Source organism: Nicotiana tomentosiformis, chromosome 1 (assembly GCF_000390325.3).
Source record: "Nicotiana tomentosiformis chromosome 1, ASM39032v3, whole genome shotgun sequence".
Lineage (NCBI taxonomy): Eukaryota > Viridiplantae > Streptophyta > Magnoliopsida > Solanales > Solanaceae > Nicotiana > Nicotiana tomentosiformis.
Window position 1 is genome coordinate 154,683,275 of NC_090812.1, and position 10,398 is coordinate 154,693,672.

Below are 10,398 nucleotides of genomic sequence, written 5' to 3' on the forward strand. Positions count from 1 at the left end.
TCATACGGCAAGATCCATCCCGAAATATATATACATCACTGACCATCAGTCACCGGTACCGAGGAAGGCCAATCCAGCCCCATGGAGAATATCCATCTCCAAGTATATAATACTTCGGACAAGATCCATATCCAGTGAAGACACATCCCTCAATACAATCAATTGCGCTCATAAGGGGGTGTACATGCTCCGGATGGGCTCCTATAGCCCAAGCGCTATAATAGGACAGATCCAGACATAAATCAATATATCATGTTGCAACGTGCAACCCGATCCCATAACTGTCACTCATAATCAGGCTATCAGCCTCACTCAGTCATCAATCTCTCCAGTCTCACTCACGGGCTCATAATGTCATGAAACTAGCCCGACCACAATGATATGATGTAGCAATAAATAACATTTGAGACTGAGATATGATATGAATGCATAAATATGACTGAGTACGAAATATCAGAGAGATGACAGCAAGAAATGACTACTATGGGTCCCAACAATATCCGCATAAAACCTAAACATGATATCTAGTATGATTGACATCTCAATTACCGTATCACATGGTGAAACACACATATATCAACAAAATAGGGCCACTATACAGTGCCATGGAAATAATGGAATCACAGTTCACAGGGTTCACGCCCACACGCCCGTCACCTAGCATGTGCGTCACCTCAACACCAATCACATAGCACAAAATTAGGGGTTTCATACCCTTAGCACTAAGTTTAGAAGAGTTACTTACCTTGAACAAGCCAATTCCAATACCGAGCAAGCCAAGCGATACTCCAAAGATGCCATCACGCTCGTAGCGACCTCCGAACGGCTCAAAACTAAACAAAGCAACTCAAATACATCAAATAAAGCCCAAGGAAACAATTTCAAATGATAAAGATCGAATTCTAAATCAAATCCCAAATTCGGTCAAAATTCACACTCGGGCCCGCACCTCAGAACCCGACAAAACTCACAAAATCCGATAACTCATTCAATTACGAGTCCAACCATACTAGTTTCACTCAATTCCGACTCCAATTCGATATTCAAAACTCAAAAATTCATATTATAAAATTTTAGGCCAAAACCCCCAATTTCCTTTTTAAAATTCCTCAACCAAAAGCTAAAATTGAAGATAGATTCATGAAATATAACAAAAAAGAGAACACTTACCCCAATTCATATGGTGAAAATTGCTTCAAGAATCGCCTCAATCCGAGCTCCCTAGCTTCAAAAATGTAAAAATGGCTGAAACCCTCGAAATAGAGTACTTTATAATCTGCCTAGGCATTTCTCTATGCTATCGTGGACAAACTGATGCGATAGCGAAGCACAAAAGTTTTCCAGCTCTTTTTTACTCTATGCGATCGCGAAGAACAAATATTTCCAACAGCCTTCTCCAACTCTTCTAGATAACCTCTAGTATAATGGTCATAACATTTTGTACAAAACTACAAATTACAATTGGTTTCACTTTATGAAAACTAGACATCAAGAGCTACAACTTTCATTTTTGGATCATCTCCAAATTCCTTATAGATTGTGAGATATAAGCTTCCAAAGTCGGGTTAGTGCAGCATAACATTTCCTCTACGCGATCGCGAAAGGCCTTCCGCGATCGCGAAGCACTGGCCATGTTTTTCCATTTTCTCTTCTCTATCGCGGCCAAAACCATGCTATCGCATTGTATATCCCTGTAGCCAAAAAACAGCAACTAGAAATTGCCTAGAAATGGTCAGAAACCACCCCGAAACTCACTTGAGCCCCTCGGGACCCCGTCCGAATATACCAACAAGTCTCAAAACATATCACGGACTTAGTTGAGGCCTCAAATCACATCAAACAATGCTAAAAATACGAATCACACCTCAATTCAAAATCAATGAATTTTGAAACTTCAAACTTCCACAACCGATGCCGAAACCTATCAAATCACGTCCGATTGACCTCAAATTTTGCACACAAGTCACATTTGACATTACAGACCTTCTCCTACTTCCGAAATCAAAATTCGACCTCGTTATCAAAAAGTCCACTCCCGGTCAAACGCTCAAAAATTCTAATTTTCGCCATTTCAAGCTAAATTCTACTACGGACCTTCAAATCGCAAATCCGGACGCGCTCCTAAGTCCAAAATTACCCATCGGAGCTAACAGAACCATCAAAAATCCAATCCGAGGTTAAATACTAAAAAGTCAAACTTGGTCACCACTTTCAAATTTAAAGCTTCTAGTAGATAATCATTCTTCTAAAATCAATTCTGAATAACCTGAAAAACCAAAACCGATGATTCACCTAAGTCATAATACATCATACATAGCTACTCATGCCCTTAAACAACCGAGTAAAGTATAAATGCTCAAAACGATCTGTTGGGTCGTTACATTCTCCCTCACTTAAACATACGTTCGTCCTCGAACGTGTCCAGAGTTGTTCTCAAAGCCATCAGGCCGCAATGTAACCTCATCATGCACATTCCCGGGGTGATCCCATGTCACCCTATCCCGTATAGGTTTGATAACACAACATAAATTAAATTTCTTAATTCAACCTAACCCATAAGCCTTAGAATCCAATTCCCACATCCGGAATTTCTATAAGATCAAAACTTCGCATCTACACACTGTATAAGTCTGGACAAGATGTATCAAGCCATATCCATAACCCAATATGTAATCACATGATATACCTCAAAACTCAAATACTCATAGCGATAATTTCTTATAATAACCCGACCGGTCGTTTTGAGTATTACAGCCATGTTTACCTATTTACTGCTCAAATTGGGCTTTACAATTGTTGTGTGACTTGCCGGGTTATTGGTTCGGGTCCGGTGAGGTTTTGGAATGAATTGAAACACTTAGGACCCGTTTGGCCATGAGTTTTGCCAAAATAAATTTGAGATTTATTTGGCAAACACATGTTTGGCCATAGATTTTGCCCACATTTTGGCAAAATCCCAAATCTCAAATCCCAAATCCTAAAATCATCTCAATTGCTGATTTTGGGCCAAAACATGAACATTATATTTTTTAATTTTTTTTAAATATTACCCCAAACTTTTATAGTTTGTAAAAGAGCCCACATTTAAATAATCACCTCAATTTCTGCTCTTGTTCCTGCTTCTTTCTTTGTATCTACTCTCGAAAGAAACTGAGATTGATATCTACTCTGAGGAAGCTGTGACTACCCACTTGCAATTTGTCTTGCAAAAACATGGTTTAGCTGACGAAAAATTTTCACCAACAGTGCCTTTCTTGCTTAACCCCAGCTTTCGCAAGATATTCGTTCATATGACCGAAAAAAATCAAGTCGAATGGTTTAACGACTTAAAGAAAAATTGAGCTAACTGTTATTTTTATTTTGTTATGTTGTACTCTAATGCATGAAACGCTGATGCTAATTATTTTAGTTGTGCGTTGTGATGTAGGCATGATTGTAATCTGAGTAATGACTTCCTATGTGTAATATGAGTAATGACTTCCTATGTATAATCTGAGTAATGAAGGTTATGTATATACAAGATAGCAAGTTTGTTTGTTTGGTACTATTGGGTAATTGTGATAGTTTTTGGAACTTATGGGTATAAGTCATGTTTCATATTTTTTCAAATAAAAAGTGAAATATGTTTTGAAAAATCATGTCCAAATACATTTTCATCTTCAAATCAAACTTCACCCAAATCAGAATTTTCAAAACAAATTTGGGAATCTATGGCCAAACGCTAGCTTAGTTCCAAGGTTTAAAGCTTAAGTTAAAATAGTGATCGGATATCGACCTATGTGTAAACTACCTCGATTCCGAATTCTGATAATTTCAATAGCTCTGTATGGTGATTTTGAGCTTAGGAGCGTGTCCGTAATATTATTTGGAGGTCCGTAGAGGAATTAGGCTTGAAATGCTGAAAGTTTAATTTTTGAGAAGTTTGACTGGGGGGTTAACTTTTTGATATCGAGGTCGGAATACAATTTTGAAAATTGGAATACCTCTGTTATGTCATTTATGACTTGTGTGCAAAATTTGAGGTCAATCGGACGTGATTTGATAGGTTCCAGAGTCGTTTGTAGAAATTAGAAATTTCAAAGTTCATTAGGCTTGAATTCGGGTGTAATTCATGGTTTTAGCATTGTTTGAGGTGATTTGAGGGTTCGACTAAGTCTGTATGGTGTTTTAGGACTTGTTGGTGGTAGAGGTCCCGAGGGGTTCGGGTGAGTTTTGGATGGTTAACGGATCAAAAGTTTGGACTTGAATAGCTGCTGGAATTTTCTGATATCTGATAATGTTTTCCTTCTACGCGATCACGTGAATGCATTTGCGATTGCGTAGGCTTATTTGGTCAGTGAGTGTTTTTGTTCTACGCGATCGCGTATGGTTAATGTGAGGTAGTGGCATTTTGTGCTTCGCGATCGCGTAGCTCTAGAATTTTGTGATTCGCGAACGCGTGATGAAGGTTGCGTTCGCGTAGAGTAAGTGAAGCGGAGTAGAAGTCACGCGTTTTGTGCTTCGCGATCGCGTAGAGCAAATGTTTGGGCAGATAGTTTAAGTTCTGAAAATGGGATTTCGTCCCATTTTTAGTTTTTGACGGATTTGAGCTCGGGAAGAGGCGATTTTCGGGAGTTTTTCAAGGGAAAGAACGGGGTAAGTGTTCTCAACTCAATATTAGTTAAATTACCCGAATCGATGGTTGTTTTTATCATTTAGTTGGTGAATTAAGTTGGAAAAGTTTGAAAATCCTCTTAGTTTAAATTGAGGATTTGAAGGTCGAGTTGTGGTCGGATTTGAGTAATTTTGGTATGGTTTGACTCGTGATTGGATGGGGGTTCGGATTTTGTGAGTTTTATCTGATTCCGAGATGTGGGCCCCATGGGTGATTTTGGGGCGTAATTTTGGATTTTTGAAAAATATTAGTATTTTGATATGGAATTAATTCCTATAATTTTTGTGAGCTGGATCAAATTAATGAGATTTCTGGAGCATTGTTTAGCTTGCTCGGTATTGGATTTGGCTTGTTCGAGGTAAGTAACTCTTCTAATCGTGGAGTTGAGGGTATGAACCCTGAATATTTGTATTCTGTAAATTGTTGGGAGGTGACGCACATGCTAGGTGACGGGTGTGTGGGCGTGCGCTATAGAAATTGTGACTTAATTGTTTATGTGGAATTTTGTAGTTAAATGATCTTGGCATTTTAAATGCGATTTATGAGTTAAAGAAATTTAGCTGAAAAGCATACTAAAAATCATGTTGAGTCTATGTGCCTGTATTATTGGGACCCACATAGGTCATATTGTTGTGAAATATTTATTTTAAATTGAAAATTCATACTCAGTCACATTCATTTCATTGTATATCATATCTCAGTCTCTGTTGTTATTTATTGATACATCATATCATCATTTTGGGTTATTCTCATGACATCGTGAGCCCATGAAAGAGAGACTAGAGAGATTGATGACTGAGGGTGGACGAGGGCCTAATTGTGAGGATACTTTTGGGATCGGGCTGCACGTCGCAACAAGCCATGTTGGCTTTATATATATTATACTATTGCACGTGAGTTGGCCATGCAAATTTATATATATTTATACTCTTGCACGTGAGTTGTCCATGCGGATTTATATATATATTATACTATTGCACATGAGTTGGCCGTGCGAATTTATATATTATACTATTGCACGTGAGTTGGCCGTGCAACACGTGAGTTAGCCGTGCGGATCCAGATATTATTATAGCATGTGAGTTGGCCGTGCGGATCCAGATATTATTATATCACGTGAGTTGGCCGTGCGGATCCTTATATTATTATTGCACGTGAGTTGGCCGTGTAGCACGTGAGTTGGCCGTGCAGATCCAGATATTTATATTATGGCACATGAGTAGTCCGTGCTTATAGCGCTTGGGCTGTAGAAACCCCTCATGAGTCTGTACACCCCTAGTGAGCGCAGTCGACTATAAACAAGGATCGGGCTGCATGCCGCAACAGGTATTGTATAGCGCTGAGTGATTGAGTGTGCTGAGCACAATGAGAGAGAATGCGAGACAATGGGATTGAGTACTCTGAGACTGTGAGTACATAAGTGCAATCTCTGAGATACATTGCATTGACATGCATACATGACATATATGCATAGAGATGTGTTTTCCTCATGCTGTACGGTATCACATTATTCATGATTTTCACACATGTTGACAGATGGGCATAGTGATGCATTTGTTTTACACTGGTTATCTGGGAAATAAAATGAGATATTTTATTTACTATTGAAATGCTTTTTGGAAGAATTATTGTTTTCAAATTATTCATATTTTTGGCAATTTTGGCAAACGATTTGGGTTTTCACTGATGTATTTGAAAGTAAGAACTATTATTTTTAAAATCATGATTTGGTTGAGCACTTTTATCTCTATGTTTCTTCTGGTACTATTTGCTTTATGTTGTTGTGGACTAGTCGTCGCTACTTTCAACATACAGCTAGGTTTGTTACTTACTCGGTACATGGGGTGGTTGTACTAATACTATACTTCTGCACATTTCGTGCAGATGTTAGCTACTGTTGTTGCTGTGCTCGATGGTTGCGGGATCTGAAGATGTACCAGCGTTCCTGTTGTAGTTGCCTCTTGTTCAGGGTAGCCTTAGATTTTATAAAAGCTCCGTTTATGTATTATTAAAATAGACTATGTAATTATTTCATTTCCGCTTTGTACACTCTATTCTTAGAAGCTCATGATTTGTACTACCAGTTCTTGGGGAGATGTATTGGTTTTAGATATTTTCTTTTAATTAATTTCATTGGAATTGGATAGATGGAAGTTGGCTTACGTAACGGGTTGGGTTAGGTGCATTACGACCAGTGGGATTTTTGGTCGTGACAATGTTGTATCAGAGCTCTAGGTTTATAGGTTCTACAAGTTATGAACAAGTGTCTAGTAGAGTCTTGTGGATCGGTATGATGACGTCCATACTTATCTTTGAGAGGCTACAGGGCATTTAGGATATATACTTCCCATATTTCTTTCCTTATAGTGCGGGATTGATTCAGCTTGGGACATAAATCTTTGAATTCCTTCCAAATATTCGTATGCACACATGAGTGCTCGGTATTAGTTGTGTATCGCCAGCTTGTGATTTCAGGGATGATGTGCGAGATGTGAACTCTATGTTTTGGTGATGGGCCAGTCTGGAGGACTTGAGGCCATGGTGAGACCGCATTTTAAGCTTGGTAGCTTCAGTTGTAACTCGTACAATTGGACTTATATGTATGGTAATGACCCTACAAGGGAATTTGTGGCTCGATGAGCGGTGGAATGTGGTGTGATGGGTATGATATAACCGCGGGATGTTTTAAGACGATTTGAACATAATGAGAAGTGTTTCCTTGAAATGTAAAGGAGAGGCCATTGGGTGCTTGATTTTTGATTTGATGTGACGTACAATCTCGAGTGTGAATGTTTTGAAAGATCTTTCACGTGTTTAAATTTTGGGACAAATTAAATTCTCATGTATGGTTAGTGAGTTTGGACTCAGATAGACTAAGTGATTGTATAGTAATTGTGACTGCGAAAAGGTATATCAAGATACCAATTTGAGGTTAAACATGTGGGTTATTCCTTGCGGAATAATCTACGTAGGTGTATTCCTTATGATGTGAGTGGAGAGTTTCTTTTCTGCCAGTGGGGCGTATGTGTGGAGAGTTGAATTTGAATCTGTCTAAGAAAGTTGACTTGAGTGTCAAGAGAAGGATTGTGAGCTTAGCGGATGATTTGGGGTATTTTTATGGTTGGCGTTGTATGAGCTTGAGAAGAATTTTTCGTTAAACTAACGGAAGTATTATTGCAGTAGTAGAGTATGGATATTGTGAGTTATGGAGTGATTAAATTTATGGCCTTGAGCCAAGTGGGGGAGTCTGATGTAGATGGTTTCATTTCATGGTTATATATAATATTTTAATTTTGGTATGAGGCATACTTGTGGGTTAGCTATGACTTGCAAAAGTTGAGATCGAGGATGACTCGAATAAGGAAATTCCTGGTTAAGGATTATATTGCACGTATAAGTAAATGAAATTCGCGGGATGAGTGAGTTGTTATTGGTGAATGATGTAGTGCGCACGGAGTATGAATTTGATATGCGATGTTAAAGTAAAGTTACTTCTTTGAGTGTTGTGGTGCTAATGAGGCACGTGTCTTTTGGTCCATTTGGGCGGTGCAATTAAATTTGAGCAAAGTGGGTGACTCCCGAGAAAATTCTAGTGGGTATGAGAATTATATATAGCAATTGAGAAAGTTTTCGGACTTGCGTATGGATAAAATCTGAGATTTTCGTTTGATGGTGCCTAGACTTGCGGGAATTTTATATGACTATGGATTCTACACTTTTATATAAGGAAGGTAAGAAGAACAATTTTAAATTCACATAACGTATTCTCAAAGTAAGGGTTACACTTGTAGTTGTTTTGAAGGTGCTTAAGAAGAGTACAATTGTTTATAAGTCGTAGGGCGTTGTGGTTCTATGCTAAGGTTTTTAGGGTAAGTTATGGTTAAAGATCATGATATTTTAGCAAGAAGAAGTATCAATCTGAAGACAAATTCGGAAGGGACTCGGAGAAAATAGGACAAATGGGTAGTAGGTTGGATCAATATGGTAATGGATATGATTGGTTCTTTGGGTGCTTATGATGTGGGGTTTTTCTACAGGTGCTTTGTGGCAATACACATGGATTTGGCGACCTGCGTGGCTTGGTCAAGTTAGAGGAATTTAGTTTCAAGGGCTTGATTATGTGCAAATGGATTCCAAAGTATTCTTGATGGTTTCTACCGGTGTGGAGAACGTGTTGTGTATTGTGATTTCCTCTTGGAAAGAAGCAAAATAAAGGTTTCTAACTAAAATGGTATGTAAATTATTGGTGTTGAATGAATAAGGAGCGGACTTTAGAAGGCACATTGTATTTTGACTTACAGATGTATAAATTAGTATTGCGGTACTCACATGGTTGATAGACTGTGATATTCAAATTTTGTCAAGTGGCATGGAAGAACTTTTAAAGTATTTCTCATGGGATGATCGCGTATAAGAGAGGTGTTAGGCATTCGGGCGGTGGAGATAGAATCAAATATGGTGATTTATGTGTTCTATGAATTTGAAATTTGGGAATTTCAGGAGCAAATTGTACATGGTTACGGACTGTGAAGTCATGGTCGAAGCTAGTCAGATGATAGGATGTATTATGAATTAGTCGTGGTGAATTTTCGGAGGGTTATTTGTCTACTGTGGGTAACAAGAGTTGATTTGGAGGTCCATTGATAGGCCCAATTAAGATGTGTATTCTACACCGATCCGGAATGGTTAGTTCTATACTGCTATTATTGAGGGAAGTGTCATTCGGTTGATGTTGAACTTATTCGTGTTCTGAAATGATATGTGAGTTACTCCTTTATGGTACGAGGAGTTGTGATTCATTGGTTATGTGCACAGATGGTGCTGTTTTATTTGAGCCTTATAACGGAATTTGAGCGTGATGAGTATTTGGGTATTACATGAGCGATAGTGTAATGGTTATGTCCTTTCAGGTTTTGTGTGGCATTTTTGTCATTTGCCTCTCCGTCATTATTAATTTGGAGCAGGGTGGCTCAGGGGTATATAATATGAACCTTGTGTTAGAATTGGGTGATGGTTGTACGGTGTATGATGAATTTTCAACATTTCGTTGTGGCGGTACTTGTTAATCTGGCGGGGCAGTTCTCTCATTTGAGTCATTTTCCATGACTGGGTACATTTGAATTGTTGCTTATTGGTGCACAGATTGCACGGGGTGTGGCTCTGAGTTATATTGGTGCGGTATGCATGTGGAACAGTTATGTTTGGTAATATAAGGTCATTGGAACCTGGAATGGGTACTATCAGGTTTAATTTCGGTATATTCAAGAGTATAATATTGAAAGTCAGCTCAGAAAGTGATTACGGTTCTGGTTGGGGCGAGAGAGCTCCGTGACTTGTTGATCTGGTAAGTGGTCATGAAATTTCGCGTGTTTCTTTTATTATCAACAATGTAAGAAGGTTTTGAGATGAGGTTTGGTTCGATATGAGTTTAATACTATTATTTGGTTGGTTTTGGAGTAGTCACTGTGGTCAGGAATGGTTCTATGAGAATGCAAGTTGTGTAATATGTTAGGTGATTATGCATATGGTTATGGTTATAGTTATAGCTCGATGCAGCTTGTTCGGACTTATACGGTGTGTAAATGTAAGATTTGTATCTTAAAAGAAATTCTAAAGGTTGGAAATTAAACTCCAAGGTTTATGGGTTAAGGTTAAATTAATGATTTTCAGTTGTATTGTGTAGTCAAGCCTATGTGGAATAGGGTGACGTGGGTTCACCCCCGAGTATGCGTACGTTCGAGGAC